This window comes from Palaemon carinicauda, chromosome 6 (genome assembly GCF_036898095.1).
Source record: "Palaemon carinicauda isolate YSFRI2023 chromosome 6, ASM3689809v2, whole genome shotgun sequence".
In the NCBI taxonomy this organism is placed as follows: domain Eukaryota; kingdom Metazoa; phylum Arthropoda; class Malacostraca; order Decapoda; family Palaemonidae; genus Palaemon; species Palaemon carinicauda.
Genome location: NC_090730.1, coordinates 156,922,284 through 156,941,443, shown reverse-complemented (window position 1 = coordinate 156,941,443; position 19,160 = coordinate 156,922,284). Strand labels below are relative to the sequence as shown.

Here is a 19,160-nt window from a genome sequence, read left to right as displayed (position 1 = left end):
CTCTCTCTCTCTCTCTCTCTCTCTCTCTCTCTCTCTCTCTCTCTCTCTCTCTCTCTCTCTCTCTCTCTCTCTCTCTCTCTCTCTCTGATAAAATCATTCAAGAATAAACGTACAACTAATAAAAATTTGCATTTACACATGCTCTCATGCAAAAGTTTAAACAGGCACACATGCAAAAGCGCATATATGCGTAAGAAGAATACGAATTTAAAATAGTCATAACGTTAATTAAGTCAATTTAATATGAATGCAAGATCTGTGAGTACTATGTGAGGAGATGTTGCAAGGCGGATTTGTGGGTAAAAACCAAGTGACAGGCATTTATGAAGTTTATGGTACATGGGGCGCTTAGACATCAAAAGAAGCGGGTTGATAAAATTATCAAAAATAGTTGCACGATTGACTAAAGGGACACACTGCTCTGTAGAGAGCATGCCTTCGTCACGCCAAGCAGTCTTTATTTTGCTCTTAACTCCACTGCGTTCTTGTACTCCGATGTTTTTTCTTCAAAATCTAATGGATTTGTCCTTGGGTCATAGCCCCAAATGTCCACCATGTTTCGTTGAAATTGGTTCAGTAGTTTTTGCGTAACGTTGCTCACAAACAAAAAATAAACTAATAAAATATTTGCCATTTACTCGACATTAGTTATTTTCAAAGTACTGCTGCGCACTTGTACTTTGATGTACTTAATACAAAATGTTACGAATCATCTTTGGGTCATACCCAGCATGACTACCAAGTGGTCAAAATCGGTAAAATAGTTTTTGTGGTAAGTTGCTTACAAATAAATTAACTAACATACAGACAGGGGTGAATACATGGCCTTTAGATTTTTGAGAAGGCAATAAGTTGATCAAGTATCAGCATACATGGGGATGAAAAAGTTGAAAGATGGGTCTATATCTGAATAAAAATTTCAGGATGAGGAGAGCTGGTGATGTCAAATGCGATATACAGGAGGGTTCATAAAAAATGGATCTTGAATTAAAGACGAAATTGGAAAAATCTAGCAAAAGATATTACAGCTTTGAGAAGTTCAAAGATTTAGTATGGATGAGAAGCTGATTAGAACGATGCAGACTATCGTGGCTATGTCTCGGACTCATGATTCGTGGGTCGAAGTTCGATCCGTGATCGAAGCTCAAAAAAAGTTTTTACAAGTGTTCACAACCTCACTGTCCCAGTGAGCTAATAGATGGGGAGCTTATTGATCTACTTCCCGAGTCATAAGCAGCCATTGCCTGGCCTTTCTAGTCGCAGGTTGGGTGGATAAGACTTGAGCTGTGTCTCTAGGACATTGTTCTGTCCCTTGCCTCAACTACTTGATGAACGGCTGTCGAAACTTAGCATGTGTAAAGGATATTAGATATAAGGTTTTTAATTACAAGCAAGATGCTATTTTAATTTGTTAAGACATGGTTTGGACAGAAACGCTGGGTGCAGTTAACTTGTTTATTTACACAGAAGTCTGACATAAAGCCACTGCTTGCGAGCAGAAAAGTAGCAGGAAATATTTACATTTAACAAAGTTGGATTATATTTTATTTACAGGAATGAAACCACTTGAAACATCGGTCTGAATCGAAAGCTTATGATATTCACTATTCGATATTAATTTTGGTTTTAAAGACAAAATGTCGTCGTTCCAAATAAACAAAAATATCTTGGACGTCATTTTGTGTTTGATGTAAGTCCGTTTTTATGCCGCCCACGGGAGGTCATGTATTGCTGACCAGAAAATTGTTGTGAGACGCTAGGTTATGGTTCTTACAATATTCACCCACAACGCCCCCCCCCCCCCAAAAAAAAAAAAAAAAAAAAAAACACAGAAGGGACTCGGGTGACTGAAGCGTCCTCTTGGATGTATGCTAATGTATGCATATATACCAATATGCAGGTAGTTCAGCCTTCAACAGACATTAATTATTCTCACCACATTTCTGTTTTAACTGTAGTATGCGATAAGGTTCCAAGTATTCGGATGACAAGGGGGTTGGTATAAATGAATCGATTCTGATGAACGCTTATTTGGTACGTTCCAGTTCTGTAGGGATGTAGGATTTCTTGGCTAACGTTTGTGTGGCCCCACATTTGAGATTTATTCCGTCTACATTCTCCATTTACTGAGGAACTTTAAGTGTCAAATACATGATACGATGAATCTTAGTACCATAAAGTGGTCTTGTCATGAAGAGAAAATGGACGGTTATAGATGGAGAAGTGTGCATAATTAGGAACTTATGGGTGAAGGGAGGCGCCATTGTAAAGGCTATGCCTCACCCCAGAACCTGAACCTGAACCTGGATGGGGATGCTGAGAAAGTGCTTGAGATGGGATGAAAAAAGTGCAAAGTAGACACATCCTGATATCCATTAATACAAAAGTGAGTACTAGGCACAGGTATGCAGCATAAAACTACTCTATCCTCTACGCAGAAACATTTAGAAACTGATACTGTGATTCACTGTTTTCCCTCTTGGAGAGGATGGCGTCTCAAGGGTACAGCCTTCCGAATATTCATTAGGTCCAACATCCTCCTTTTACCTGACCCAGCATACGCTGGTACCTATGGACAGTTAGGTGAACTGATGGACAGTATGCAAGGAGCAATTCAAGGACACAGCAATACTACAGAACACTATGTAGGTTATTGAGGCTGTGTTTACATTATTTTATTTGTGTTTAAGTAAACAAGAAAGATAGCTGTTTACATGCTCAAGAGTTAAACTTTGTGTAATTTCAATCTAAACTATACTATTAAACTTACAGTTAAACAATCTTAGTTTAGGCATTTTACATGAAAAATTAGTAATGGATAACAAACAATTTTGTTATTTTTCCATGGCAATAAAACATGATATTTATATGTGTGACATTGTAGACCAGACGAGTCCCTTGGTACTTATCTCTCAGTGGGACTAAGCTCCACCTCTGCTCAGGTTGATAGAATCCCCTGAAACAGAGTGCTAACACCCAATTGAACTCAGAATGGGAAATGTAGTTGCGGCAATGGTTCAGAGCTTAGGCTACAAAAATTGAAACTGCATTCAATCCCAGATATTAATCAAGGGTTGGCCCAGCTGTAAATTGGTACCAGCAATTGCTGAGACTTACAGAAAGGGTGTGCCCAATAACTTAACCCTTAAAGATTTGCCGATATAGCAGAAGACTGGACTAGTCTGGCACCATATTCATTTAATGATAAAAAGTGCATAAAGTAAAAATATATGTATACATTAACACATGCATTTATATGTATATGTATGTGTGTATACACACACACACACGCGCACACACACACACACATATATATATATATATATATATATATATATATATATATATATATATATGTATATATATGTATATATATAATATATATATATGTGTGAGTGTGTGTGTGCGCGCTAGCGACAGTTGTGTTGTTACTGTTACGGCATATTACTATTATTATCATCATTACTATCCAAGCTACAACCCTAGTTGGAAAAGCAAGATGCTATAAGCCCAAAGGCTCCAATAGGGAAAAATAGCCCAGTGAGGAAAGAAAATAAGGAAATAAATAAATGATGAGAACAAATTAACAATAAATCATTCTAAAAACAGTAACAACGTCAAAACAGATATGTCATATATAAACTATAAAAAGAGTTATGTCAGCCTGTCCAACATGAAACCATTTGCTGCAACTTCGAACTTTTTAAGTTCTACTGATTCAACAACCCGATTAGGAGGATCATTCGACAACTTTGTCACAGCTGGAATAAAACTTCTAGACTACTGTGTATTATTGAGCCTCATGATGGAGAAGGACTGGCTATTAGAATTAACTACCTGCCTAGTATTACGAACAAGGTAGAATTGTCCAGGAAGATCTGAATGTAAAGGATGGTCAGAGTTTTATATAATATATATATATATATATATATATATATATATATATATATATATATATATATATATATACATATATACATACAGTATATATATAATTTATTACTTTAGGGCAATATTTCATGAGTATGTTTTCAACCACCTGAAAGATCTTGCACTAAAACACTTCCTTCGAGGTCATGTATTCAGAAGTATTTGAAAATATATAAGACACGAGGTGAAATTAAATTGTAAGAAAATTGGAGATATGCTCGACCCATAAGTTTCCTACAACGAAATCAAGCAGAGAGAGAGAGAGAGAGAGAGAGAGAGAGAGAGAGAGAGAGAGAGAGAGAGAGAGAGAGAGAGAGAGAGAGAGACTTTTCTTTACCTATCTTCTAGATAGTTGTCCTACCTCCCCTGTAAAAGTACCAACTCTACCCTTTCACGAAACCCTTAGAGCCAAGAACTCTTCAGCAACCTCTCATGTATGTATATATATATACATATATATATATATATATATATATATATATATATATATATATATATATATATATATATGTGTGTGTGTGTGTGTGTGTATATGTGTGTGTATATATATTCTATATATATATATGTATAATATATGTGTGTGTGTGTGTGTGTCTGTCTGATTTATGTCTGTCAAGTGTTGTTTTTCTCTATAATCACAGCGTAAATATAAGCATATATAATATGAATATAATTTTAACGCATGCTTATCCTTCAACGGGATTACATTGTCCAATAAGTGCTTGCCCTACTCATCTATTATTATCATCAACAATAACAATAGCATAAGGCAAAGCACAACCCAAATTGTAAAAGCAGAATGCTACAAGAAGTGAAATAGCCTAAAATGGAGAATTCAGTAAAGAATAAATTATATTATAGAATAAAAAATTAAATAAAAAAACAAAGTAAAACTTTTGCGACAAATAACGGATAAACTTACAGGTAATTTGAGCAGCAACGTGTACATGAGCAACCAAAGCAACCAGGTTATTTTCAAGGTCAAACTACACGTAAAGTATATGACTGAGAAAAACGATACATTGTATACCTGTAGTCACAACAGTGACCCATCAACAATTATTCTTTGTAATAATATTTATTAAAATTTGAACAATAATACTAAGAAATTCTGCACTTATGAGTGTCATTATCAAAATCTATCTATCCATCTATCTATCTGTCTGTCTATCTATCTATCTATCTATCTATCTGTCTATCATGGCACTTAGTCTCAATTTAGGGAAATAGCCAACATCCAAAAAGAAACAAAAGTGCATTTTTCCCTCATCGTCCCTCTTTAACGATTAAATATCTTAAACATTAATTCTTGCAATATTAAAAAATTAAGATTAATTTCAACCAAAAAAAAGAACTAACGTTAATTTAAAAAAAAAAACAGGTTAATTTTCCCACGAAATTCTTGGAATTTCTGTACGACGGAAACTGATATGGAATCAGTGAGAAACTAGAAAGGAATTTCCCTCAGTGTTATCAGGTTGCTACCGCCTTTGTTCTAACCTTCTTCCCCAGGATCACAATGTCGTTAACAAAATCTTAGTTACTGTAGCCTAGAGACTATAACAAATCAGACAACATAAGTTAATTGACAAAGAAATAAATAAGGGAAGTTTTTTTCAGCAGATCGCGCTTTCAGAACCACTCGGAATTAACAATTCAGAGAAAATATATATATATATATATATATATATATATATATATATATATATATATATATATATATATATATATATATATATATATATATATATATATATGAGAGAGAGTCATTCTAGCAACTATAGGCTATATCTTATGAAAGCTATCAAGGTTTACCAGGGAGATATACCACCTCAATATATTGTCCGTTCTTTGTTTCCTTAACAGCAATCATCAATCTAAATTTCCGACAAGAAGTTGATTTAATATTGTATGTCAACACGCAAAAATCAAAACGTCAACCTTGTGTATCAATTCCAAAGTTGCTGCCTTTAACGATCGAGCCTTAAATCGTTTTCTATATTCAATAAATTACAGAAAACCAGTAAAGGGTAAACTAAAGTAGAACTTTAGGTCTTCACCACATTCCAGTTAGATATTGGAATCTTCCCCTCATCCCAGTCAAATATTAATGTTCCAATATTTAAAATGTTAACATGACTCAGTAATACAAATACTATATTTCTTAATTATGATATTAATATACAGTAATACAAATACTATATTACTTAATTATGATATTACTGTATATCTCATTATCGTCCACTTGGTGCTTAATTCTATAAGACATTCGAGGACAAATGCGTACTATGGATAATGTTCAAATAAGCCATATATTTTCGTACCATAATGTCTGGATTCTCTCTTATACCTCGGGATCAGAGACCCCAGGGGGAATCACTGCCATACCAGCATCCTGGACCATGGCTCGATTCCCTGGCCGGCCAGAAGCTATTGTCTCTAAGTGATTTCCCCTTGGGTCTCTGATCCCGTGGTATAAGAGAGAATCCAGACATTATGGTATTAAAATATATGGGTTATTTGAATATGAAAAACACGTCTAAAAGTGCAAAAAAAATAGATATATATATATATATACTGTATATGTATATATATATATATATATATATATATATATATATATATATATATATATACGTATATATATATACCTATATGTATATATATATATATATATATATATATATATATATATATATATATATATATATATATATATATATATATATATATATATAATAAAGAGAGAGAGAGAGAGAGAGAGAGAGAGAGAGAGAGAGAGAGAGAGAGAGAGAGAGAGAGAGAGAGAGAGAGAGAGAGAGAGAGAGACTCGTCAAAATTGACGACTAAAATTTTTGGATAGAGAGAGACACATATTCAACCCTTCCAACCCCCTCCCCCTTTCCTAACTACATCACAGCAGTTTCGACAATTTGTAGAAGATTGCAATTTCCGTGTGCACCTCTTGGGGAACCCTCTCTCACCAGGTACGACAGAGAGGTTGGGCCATCGAGATAGTTTTCTCAGTATTTCGGCAAGAAGCATCAGCAAATCAGTGAACCATTCAGGTTACGGCTATTTGGGAGCCACCAGAGTCACCATGACGTTCAGGGTTTCCAACACAGTTGATAACCCAGCGATTCATAAAGAATGTTGGAATAGCGTAAGCATCCAGGTTGTTCGAGGGTCGTAGGAATCATCCTTCATCGCTGCTACCATGTCTGGAACAGTATACTGGAAGCTTCTTGTTCAGTTGTGTTGTGAACAAGTTGATCATAAGGGAACCTCAAAGGACATGAAGCTTTACTGCTACAGTTGGTATAAGGAACCACTCTTGGCCCTACTATTTGCCACCAGCAGCTGAGCGTGGTGGCTAGTACATTTCTCTTGCGTGGAATGTATCTTGCTGACAGCTCCACTGCATTTTCGAATCTCCAAATGTGAGTGTGCCTCTCAAATTCAAACAGGTCCGGTGAAACAGTCTCTCCCTGGTTGCTAACATAAGCCACTACGGTCATGTTGTCGCTTATCAATGCTACTGAGTGTCCAATCAAACACTGTTGGAATACTTGCAGGGCTAAAAACAAAGCTTACATTTTCAGCAGGTTGGTGTGCAGACTTTTCTCTTCCTCGGACCACAGTCCCGATGAGGTGCTGTCCCTCGAGTGTGCTCCCCACGCCTCCTTCAGTACATCTGTGAACAACAGCATCTCCATAGGAGGGAAGTCGGGAGACTCCCCTGGTGAGGTTTTCGTCATTCAACCACCACTTTAGATCCTCCTTCACCGGAACAAAGGAGTGGGAAGGATGAGCGATAGTTGACCAGCGATGCTTCAGACACAACTGTAGCAATTACTGGTCTAGGTGCCCATGGGGAACGAGTTTATCCAATGACAAAAGATGCCGTAGAAACTGTTGCCAATGACATGTGGGTAAATGTTGAACTGTAAGAAAGGGTCCCGCAACCTCCTAGTTTGTTGATACCATCGTATGTTGGAAAGACTCTCCCTGCTTCTGTATCTATTAATAGCTCCAGGTACTCAGTCCTTTACTCAGGCTTGAGACAAGAGTTCTTCAAATTAACAACGATCCCCAGATTGTGTCAAAAGGCTAGGAGTCCGTCTCAATCCTAGAGCAACTCTCTTCTTGAAGACAGGATCAGCCAACCTTCAAGATACCTAGTCCCGTTTGAATAGGTCCAGGCTGAGACTAGCATGAACATAACACCTACACTGATGCACCACTTTGTCAAGAACAAAGTGGAGGTACAGGTACTTCCTACTTGATCAATTGATGGGTATCTGAAAATATGCATCCTTCAGGTCAATTGAAAGTGAGAAGTCCCAAATCCTGATGATGGCCTGAATTGTGCTTGCCGTCTCCATCTTGAACAGAGTTTGTAAGACAAGCTAGTTCAAAGGAGAAAAGTTGATCTCCGATTTCCATCTTCCAGTCGACTTCTCCAGTAGGAACAGTCGACTGTTAAAAGCCAGTATGGGTGACCTTTTTGTTAGTGGTTTATCGGTTTGACTTCCATGAACCCCTTACCTTCCTGTAGTAGACTTCAATATCATTTTCGAGATAAAGTAACGCATGAGTGATTACTGTACATTTTTGTATAAAGTATTTGTAACTTCATATCAAAGAACAGTACACTATAGTAGTCCATTACAAAGTCTAAATTAGTCTTCACTACATTTTTAGATCTAATTTACAATCTAAATTGAGCGTATTTATTGAATTTAATGGAATTTGGGCCATAAGGCTCATCCTGGGATCCAAAGAGATAATTCAGCAACAAGATGAACTAAAATGATATTTTAATTATAAAATAAATTTTTGAATATACTTACCCGGTGAATATATAGCTGCAACTCTGTTGCTCGACAGACAAAAAACTGTACAAAAAAACTCGCCAGCGATCGCTATACAGGTTGCGGGTGTGTCCATCAGCGCCATCTGTCGGCCAGATACCAAGCTCCATGTAAACAAAGACTCAATTTTCTCCTCGTCCCACTGCGTCTCTATTGGGGAGGAAGGGAGGGTCATTTAATTTATATATTCACCGGGTAAGTATATTCAAAAATTTAATTTATAATTAAAATATCATTTTTAAATATTTAACTTAGCCGGTGAATATATAGCTGATTCACACCCAGGATGGTGGGTAGAGACCAGTATAATATGTTTACATTTTATGAGCTAAGAGTTTTTATTTCATTTTAGAAGTTATCAAAATAACAAAAACAAAATAAATAGGTACCTGGTAAGGAAGTCGACTTGAACGATTACTCTGCCTTATAAGTACGTCTTCCTTACGGAGCCTCGCGATCCTCTTAGGATGCTGATAGACCCCTAGGAGCTGAAGTATCAAGGGCTGCAACCCATACAACAGGACCTCATCAAACCCCTAATCTGGGCGCTCTCAAGAAATGACTTTGACCACCCGCCAATTCAACCAGGATGCGAAAGGCTTCTTAGCCTTCCGGACAACCCATAAAAACAACATTAAAAACATTTCAAGAGACAGATTAAAAGGATATGGAATTAGGGAATTGTAGTGGTTGAGCCCTCACCCACTACTGCACTCGCTGCTACGAATGGTCCCAGTGTGTAGCAGTTCTCGTAAAGAGACTGGACATCTTTCAAGTAAAATGACGCGAACACTGACTTGCTTCTCCAATAGGTTGCGTCCATTATACTTCGCAGAGATCTATTTTGCTTAAAGGCCACGCAAGTTGCTACAGCTCTAACTTCGTGCGTCTTCACCTTAAGCAAAGCTCGGTCTTCCTCACTCAGATGTGAATGAGCTTCTCGTATTAATAATCTGATAAAGTATGATAAAGCATTCTTTGACATAGGCAAAGATGGTTTCTTAACTGAACACCATAAAGCTTCAGATTGGCCTCGTAAAGGTTTGGTACGCTTTAAATAGAACTTAAGAGCTCTAACAGGGCATAAGACTCTTTCTAGTTCATTGCCTACGATCTCCGATAAGCTGGGAATATCGAAAGATTTAGGCCAAGGCCGAGAAGGCAGCTCATTTTTGGCTAGAAAACCAAGTTGCAGCGAACAGGTGGCTTTTTCTGACAAAAATCCGATGTTCTTGCTGAAGGCATGAATCTCACTGACTCTTTTAGCCGAGGCTAAGCATACCAGGAAAAGAGTCTTTAGAGTGAGATCTTTCAGGGAGGCTGATTGTAACGGCTCAAACCTGTCTGACATGAGGAATCTTAGCACCACGTCTAAATTCCATCCAGGGGTAGCCAAACGACGCTCCTTGGTGGTCTCAAAAGACTTAAGGAGGTCTTGAAGATCTTTATTGTTGGAAAGATCTAAGCCTCTATGCCGGAAGACTGATGCCAACATGCTTCTGTAGCCCTTGATAGTGGGAGCTGAAAGGGATCGTCCTTTTCTCAGGTATAAGAGAAAATCAGCTATTTGAGCTACAGAGGTACTGGTCGAGGATACAGAAACTGACTTGCACCAGTCTCGGAAGACTTCCCACTTCGACTGGTAGACTCTAATGGTGGACGCTCTCCTTGCTCTAGCAATCGCACTGGCTGCCTCCTTCGAAAAGCCTCTAGCTCTCGAGAGTCTTTCGATAGTCTGAAGGCAGTCAGACGAAGAGCGAGGAGGCTTTGGTGTACCTTCTTTACGTGAGGCTGACGTAGAAGGTCCACCCTTAGAGGAAGACTTCTGGGAACGTCTACTAGCCATCGAAGTACCTCGGTGAACCATTCTCTCGCGGGCCAGAGGGGAGCAACTAACGTCAACCTTGTCCCTTCTTGAGAGGCGAACTTCTGCAGTACCTTGTTGACAATCTTGAACGGTGGGAATGCGTAGAGATCCAGATGTGACCAATCTAGGAGGAAGGCATCTATATGTATTGCTGCTGGGTCCGGGACTGGGGAGCAATAGATTGGAAGCCTCTTGGTCAGCGAGGTTGCAAAGAGATCTATGGTTGGTTGGCCCCAAGTGGCCCAAAGTCTCTTGCACACATCCTTGTGGAGGGTCCATTCTGTTGGAATTACTTGCCCTTTCCGACTGAGACAATCTGCTATGACATTCAAGTTGCCTTGGATGAACCTCGTTACAAGGGAGATGTCTTGACCTTTTGACCAGATGAGCAGGTCCCTTGCGATCTCGTACAACGTCAGTGAGTGGGTACCTCCTTGTTTGGAGATGTACGCCAAGGCCGTGGTGTTGTCTGAGTTTACTTCCACCACTTTGCCTCGAAGGAGAGACTTGAAGCTTTTCAAGGCCAGATGTACTGCCAACAGCTCCTTGCAGTTGATATGCATGCTCCTCTGACTCGAGTTCCACAGACTTGAGCATTCCCGACCGTCTAGTGTCGCGCCCCAGCCCACGTCCGATGCGTCCGAGAAGAGAACGTGGTTGGGAGTCTGAACAGCCAGGGGAAGACCCTCTCTTAGGTTGATATTGTCCTTCCACCAAGTCAGACAAGACTTCATCTTTTCGGAAATCGGGATCGAGACCGCTTCTAGCGTCTTGTCCTTTTTCCAGTGAAAAGCTAGATGGTATTGAAGAGGACGGAGGTGTAGTCTTCCTAGTGACACAAATTGTTCCAGGGATGACAGCGTCCCTACCAGACTCATCCACATCCTGACTGAGCAGCGTTCCTTCTTTAGCATGTTCTGGATGAATAACAGGGCTTGACTTATTCTGGGGGCCGACGGAAAAGCCCGAAAAGCTAGACTGTGAATCTCCATCCCTAAATACACAATAGTTTGGGATGGGACCAGTTGCGACTTTTCCAAATTGACTAGGAGTCCCAATTCCTTGGTCAGATCTAGAGTCCACTTGAGATCCTTCAGACAGCGACGACTGGAAGAGGCTCTGAGAAGCCAGTCGTCCAAATAAAGGGAGGCTCGGATGTCCGATAAGTGGAGGAATTTGGCCACATTCCTCATCAGCCTCGTAAACACGAGAGGAGCTGTGCTTAGGCCAAAGCACAGGGCCCGAAACTGGTAGACCACATTTTCGAAAACGAATCTCAGAAAAGGTTGGGAGTCTAAGTGAATGGGGACGTGGAAGTAGGCATCCCTTAGGTCTAGCGAGACCATCCAGTCTTCCCTTCTGACCGCTGCTAAGACTGACTTTGTGGTCTCCATGGAGAACTTCGTCTTTGTGACAAAGACATTCAGAGCACTGACGTCTAGCACCAGTCTCCACCCTCCTGTCTTCTTTGAAACTAGGAAGAGGCGGTTGTAGAATCCCGGTGATTGAAGGTTCGAGACTTTGACCACCGCTCCCTTCTCTAGCAAAAGAGACACTTCCAGTTTCAGGGCTTGTCTCTTTTCTTCCTCTCTGTACCTGGGAGAGAGATCGATGGGAGACGTTGCTAGAGGGGGTTTGCGTACAAAAGGGATTTTGTACTCCTCTCTGAGTAACTTCACAGATTGTGAATCTGCGCCTCTCCTCTCCCAGGCTTGCCAGAAGTTCTTGAGTCTGGCTCCCACTGCTGTCTGAAGTTGCGGGCAGTCAGACTCTGCCCTTAGAGGACTTGGATCCTTTCCTCTTCCCTCGCTTCCCTTCGGCACGAGCACCTCCTCTGCTGGAGGCTCTGCCACGAAAAGGCGGAATAAAGCGAGACGCTGGAGTGTCTATCCTCGGTCTAGCGGAAGATGAAGGCAAAGGGGGAGCTTTGCGAGCTGAGGACGCAACTAGATCGTGAGTGTCCTTCTGCACTAACGAAGCAGCAATTTCCTTTACCAAGACTTCTGGAAACAGGCACTTGGAAAGGGGAGCAAAGAGAAGTTCCGATCTCTGGCATGGTGTAACTCCAGCAGACAGGAACGAGCAGAGAGAGACTCGCTTTTTCAGGACTCCGGACGTGAATGAGGCAGCTAGCTCATTGGACCCATCACGGCCGGCCTTGTCCATGCAGGACATAATGAGCAAAGAAATATCTTTATCTGTCGAAGAGATTTTCCTGCTCAGGGCTCCTAAGCACCAGTCTAAAAAGTTAAAGACTTCGAAAGCCCTAAAGATCCCTTTCATAAGGTGGTCCAGGTCCGATGGTGACCAACAAATCTTCGAGCGTCTCATGGCAAGGCGGCGGGGAGAGTCTACAAGACTTGAGAAGTCGCCCTGGGCAGAGGCAGGAACTCCCAAGCCGAGAACTTCTCCCGTGGCATACCAGACGCTCGATCTAGAAGAGAGTTTAGATGGGGGAAAGGCAAATGCTGTCTTCCTTAAACTCTTCTTGGACTCTAACCAGTCTCCTATCAGCCGCAAAGCTCTCTTAGACGAGCGTGCGAGGACGAGTCTAGTAAAGGCAGGTGCGGTAGAAGGCATGCCTAATACAAACTCTGACGGCGGAGAACGAGGAGCCACAGAAATAAACTGGTCAGGAAACAACTCTTTGAATACAGCCAAGACTTTTCTAAAGTCCAAAGAGGGTTGAGTTGACTTAGGCTCGTCCAGTTCTGACTGTTGATCGTCTTGTTGTTCAGCAACATCCTCATCAGAAAGTTCCTCATCCGAAAACTGATGAGGAAACGGCAACGGAGTGGGCAACGTCTGGTTCGCTGAGTCCGGTCGCACTGGTGCATGCGTGACGGAGCCGGACGCAACGTCATGGAACTGTTGCACAGTCTGTGAACTGTCAACAACCATGGGAGCGCGAGGACGCACAGCGTCCACCCGAGACTATCTAGACCGACTGGGGTGAGCAGTGGAAACCACACCGGGTTGCGGAGGTTGACGCACCGCGTCAAAACAAGTCACCTCTGATGGTTGTTGAACGTCCTGAACGTCAACAACCACCTCCGTGCGTCGCTTAACGTCAACGTGCGGCTGGCAACCCACACTGGATCGCATCGGTGGAGGAACCACCTCAACTGGTAGACGCGAGAAGGTTACCTCAGCGTCAACAGGACGCACAACCGATCGCTTGGAAGGTTGTTGGCCAGAAGGTACGGTAGCAACCTTCTCCGCAAGAAAGTCCTGCATCAAAGACGTAAGCTTGGACTGCATGTCTTGCAGCAAAGCCCATTTAGGGTCTACGGGAGCAGGTGCGGCGACAGACGGTGTTAGTGACTGAAGCGGTACCGCTTTGCCTCTCTTAGGCGGTGAGCAGTCATCAGATGACGGCAACGAGTCCGAACTGACCCAGTGGCTACAACTGGGACGTTGGACTTGTCCTGAAGGGACCGATTTACGCTTTGAAGGTCGTGAGACCTTGGTCCAAAGTTTCTTACGAGAAACACCTTCAGACGACGAGGTATAAACGGGCTCTCTCGTCTTACGTAGGTAGGGGCGATCTTGGGGAGATACGCCTGATACCATGGAGGGAACGTCTGTTCGCTGATTAAAGCCTCTCGAACCCATGCGTCGTGCGACATTGCTTCTCCCCTGGACTTGGGAGCTTGCAAGAGGTCCCGGACTAGGAGGACGACAGGCACGAACAGACGAACCCTCAAGCGCAACACTGTTCACAACACTTTCACTTGGCACTTTATCACTTCCCGCGGCACTTTGGCACTTAAGCTCCTTAACATCCGCCATGAGTTGATTGCGGTCACTTGCAAGGGACTCAACTCTCTCCCCCAGGGCATGGATGGCACGCATCATGTCAGCCATCGATGGTTCCTGAGTGCTAGGAGGGGGGTTAGGAACAACCACTACAGGGGAAGGAATAGGTTGTGGGGCATGAGGAGAGGAAACATCAATAGACCTAGAAGAACTTCTCCTAATTCTATCTCTCTCTAGCCTGCGTGTGTACTTTTCAAATTCGATAAAATCGAATTCCGAAAGGCTCACGCACTCCTCACACCGATCTTCCAATTGACAGGTTTTACCCCGACAATTGGAACAAACAGTGTGAGGGTCGAGAGAAGCCTTCGGAAGACGCCTAGAACAGTCCCTAGCATTGCATTTTCTAAACTTGGGAACTTGTGAAAGGTCAGCCATTTTGAATTGGTCAAGGGAAAATTCCAAAAAACGATCTAAGTCATCAACAATGAATCCGATACAAAAAAGAGTTCAAGGATTTATTTGAAGAAAAACCCTGCACAGCGAAAGCTCAAAACCAGAATATAGTACTTCACCAAAGATGATGTGAAAAACTCCAGTTAGCAACAGCGAGTAAAGTACGTCTTGTCGACACGTCGACAGAGAGAAAATTGAGTCTTTGTTTACATGGAGCTTGGTATCTGGCCGACAGATGGCGCTGATGGGCACACCCGCAACCTGTATAGCAATCGCTGGCGAGTTTTTTTGTACAGTTTTTTGTCTGTCGAGCAACAGAGTTGCAGCTATATATTCACCGGCTAAGTTAAATATTTAAAAAGATTAAGTAATGCCCACCGTGCACCATGTGAGGTAAATTGATGTCATTAAATGCCTATGGTGTATATAAATTTGAACTCAAAATCACGTACTGTATATTTATCAATAGTATTGTATTTTAATAAGGTTTATTTCTTTATTATACTGTACAGTATTTATTTAGCATTGTTAAACTTTATCATCTAATTTAAGTACAGCATAAGACAACTTTTTAATATATCGTACTTGCATGGGTCAAGATGAGTAAACAAAGGCCTACACCTAAATGGGCCTGTTTATGTCATTCAGTGTACTACCTTGTAATAACTTAGTGAACTTTCACATGTTTTGGAGAATTTTTGAGTACACTGTAAGGGAATTTGTGAATTACAGTATAGGTTCTAAAGGCTAATGAGGACAGCCAAACAACAAGGGAAATTGTTAGGATCCCTATAGAGGTGAAAACGAGAGATCAAAGAAAAGTACTATGAGAATTTAGGATTCCTGAAGAGTTATTGGACAGGGACTCGCCTTCCAAACAATAACATCTACCAACAGCCCCCCAGGGTCTTTCTCATCACCATCCCCATAAGTCATTAACTCCTCTCAGCAATGTAAAGTGTGATAAAATTTTAATTTATTTCACCTAAATAACTTTCTATAACTCCACTAATGTACAATATTCCATACAATGATTAGGTTATTTTTACTAGAAAAGTTTGTTTGGTATACTTTACGTCATTTTAGGTATGAGTCCTACCTTCTGGAACAAATTAATGACGCAGGTATTACAGTACAGTACTATACATCCCTTTTTCCATTTAGCTTATACAGTACAGTACTGAACATTATTGATAGTTAACTTCATGACTGGACTGTACCTTATTCATATCCAATTACAGTACTGTACTGGACTGTACCTTATTTATATCCAATTACAGTACTGCACTGGACTGTACCTCATTTATAGCCAAGAACAGTACTGTAGAATAACTTAAGTCTATAAACAGTTAGTACTAATAAAATGTCTTGAAGTAAATTGTACCTCAGTTTATGAGTTTAATCCGTTCCAAAAGCAAGCATGTAAACCAAATAGCACGTAAGCCAAAACAATTCGTCCCAAAAGAAATGAAGGAAAATCACTCAATGTGCTCTGTAAGCCCATAAATACACATTCACTCACTTTTAAAGGTTTGATATGTCATATAAAGAGCAAATTATAAATCCTAACATAAGAAATGAATACTGTACAAATTAATACATGTAATTCACAATGAAAAATAGAAATATTGACGCACTAACTCACACTGGTACAAGGAGGAAGAGTTACTGATTGCAGGGAGAATCTCCCTCCAAACTGGGAGTTCTCTCTCTATAATGACATTCACAATCACTAACTGAATCTCTTAATTTTTATTTATGGATGCTTGGTAGTTTTTTTTTTTTTACATTCTTATGCTGAATTTTGACTAGGAACCTACCTCGAGATGACTGCTTTTGCCTTTTCTTTAAATAAGGTAAAAATCATGGGAACACAGTGTAAACGATGCATGTGTGGCATATGGGCACTGCTTGACTGATTTTATGCTAGTCTCATAAGTATTTGTCCAGAAAATATGCTCATACAGGGGGAAATATCTGCTCACAGACCTATACAATGCATGTAAAATACGCCTGTACTGTATACCGAAATGCAATTTCATGGTCGGACTGTACATATAAATGAATGTATTCCAAGTTACTTATAAACCAAGGGATTTCTGTACTCAGGAATTCTAATTACATTGTACAAAATACAGTACTGTATAGATCATTTACCATAGTATAATTTTTATGAACAAACAGGTTTCTTAGTAAAATATTGGACCCTCCAAGATTCATCACTTTTCATTATGAAAATAAACAAATTGATATACAGTATCACAGTCCTAGGGATTTCTAAATCTTAAGTCTTGAAAGCTGATTCTACATATACAATTTGTCTCAATAACAATGCTGTACTAGGCCGCTACTAATCTTATGGTAAAACATGTAATCTAAGACAGAACCAAGAAAACCAGTTTCTAAAGTATAGTATGCAACTTACCTCATCCTATCAAACTCGAGAGTAAAACTAATTCCTCCCAGATATAGCTTTGATAAGTGAAATTTAGATTTCAAATGCTTGGATACCATTTTAGTTTTTGCTTTAATAGAATTTAGCTGTGTTCAGGCACTGTGGCTAAGGAAGTAACTCAGCTCTGAGGTGCAAATGGAGGAAAACCCCACAGCTGCACTAAAGTTAATACATTGGACAGCAAGATGGATGAAAGGAAGCAGGAGAGGAAATAAAGTAAAATGCTAAAAAGTGTGTGAAACAAGACACCAAAGGGAGGCTGCAAAAGTGTGCTGATGGCACTAGAACCCCCCACCCCACCCTTAATGAAAACAATTTAAATAATTTTGACCTAGTCACTGGTTTTGAAGCAGTTTTTTATATGAAAAATAAGTTAAATACTATCATAAGCTGGGAAATGTCAACTATTTCATGGGGCACCAGAACCTAACCTAACCTCTGGTTCCATACCATAAACATTAGGGTATGTGCCCTTAACTCGTCTCTTTGAAACAAATACAGTATAGGCTTACCTTGAGTGAAACAGAGTAACATAGAAGTATCGGACCAAGAAATGCATGATCCTGAGCTCTTCCCTTTGAAAAGAGTGACCATCTGATCCCTGTGGAGGAATAAAAATATTATTATAGTACAGACTGACAAAGATTTTTATAGGTCACTTCTCATGATTACTCCCAAAGTCCTTTGGCATTATAAGGGAGTATCGTCACATGCTATTAAAGGTCAAAACTACCATATAAATCATATTTGATTTGCTCTTGCATCACCATCATAAATTCAGACCAACAAGAACTACTTCTACCATAACAACCTTAAGTAATCTGAAACTGGTTGTTACCTAAATTAAATGTTTTTATTCACAAGCACTATACAGTACAGTAATAATACCAATAACATCAAATTTAGTTAAAGGACTTTTCAAAGATCAACACATTTAGACTGATGAATTTCCCTGTAGTGCTATATTGGTCATTAAACCAGGCTTTTAGATTTATAACCTAACACTAGCTTTAACAAATTAAGTATAAGGATGGGGTCAAACTGCCTTTAACAGTACAGTAATACTGTACCATCCCAATGTAGACGGTCAAGGGAGAACAACCAGAACAGCTGACATTGTTAGCATCATTCAGACCCTAAACCTCTGAAGAACTATGAAGGGAAAATTCTTACCAAGACTTAAGATGTTTAACTTTTTCTTCCATTTTTAAGGTTTTCTTTCATCTAACACTTACATTATAAATGTTATTTTTAACAGAAAAAATTAAGAACACTAACATTAAATCATGGAGGTGGGGTATATATAAAATCAATAAAAAAGTTACAAATTCTAACTAACATTAAATCATGGAGGTGGGGTATATCTAAAATCAATAAGAAAGTTACAAATTCTAACTTAATCTGCCCTAACCTCTTCTAGGCTGAAGAGGGACAGGGCAAAAGTTACGTTACTAAAACAAAATTCCTTAGGTGAACTATAAAGATGTGCTCTAACCTAACCTATGGCAAATTGGTCAAATGGTATTTGTAAGCAACCCTCTCAGTGCAGTCTATCACCACAGTAAAGAACCCCACTAATGAGTACACATTTCTCTGGCTACAGGGATACTGTACTAAAAAATACATCATGTATTGCAAAAGGAAAGTATGCATGTTACAGCGATAAAAATTAAATCCCTTTTCAAAGCAAAATAAACCAACAAAAGAATTCCATGACCTTAAAAACTTCACAATCAAGTTCACATCACTATAAGCAATCATACTGTGGAATTTTTAGACAAGTGTAATCCAGAAAGAATACAAGGATAACATTAATTGA

At 39.9% G+C, this 19,160-nt stretch overlaps 1 long non-coding RNA gene across 1 annotated transcript in view; it reads right to left on the bottom strand.

Annotated features, from left to right (window-relative positions):
* The window catches only part of LOC137642760 (uncharacterized), a 35,821-nt gene that overhangs the window by 3,537 nt on the left and 13,124 nt on the right, over positions 1-19,160 (bottom strand). Inside the window, exon 2 of the long non-coding RNA XR_011044854.1 lies at positions 17,854-17,942. This is a non-coding gene — a long non-coding RNA (uncharacterized lncRNA). The remainder of the gene's footprint in view (positions 1-17,853; positions 17,943-19,160) is intronic.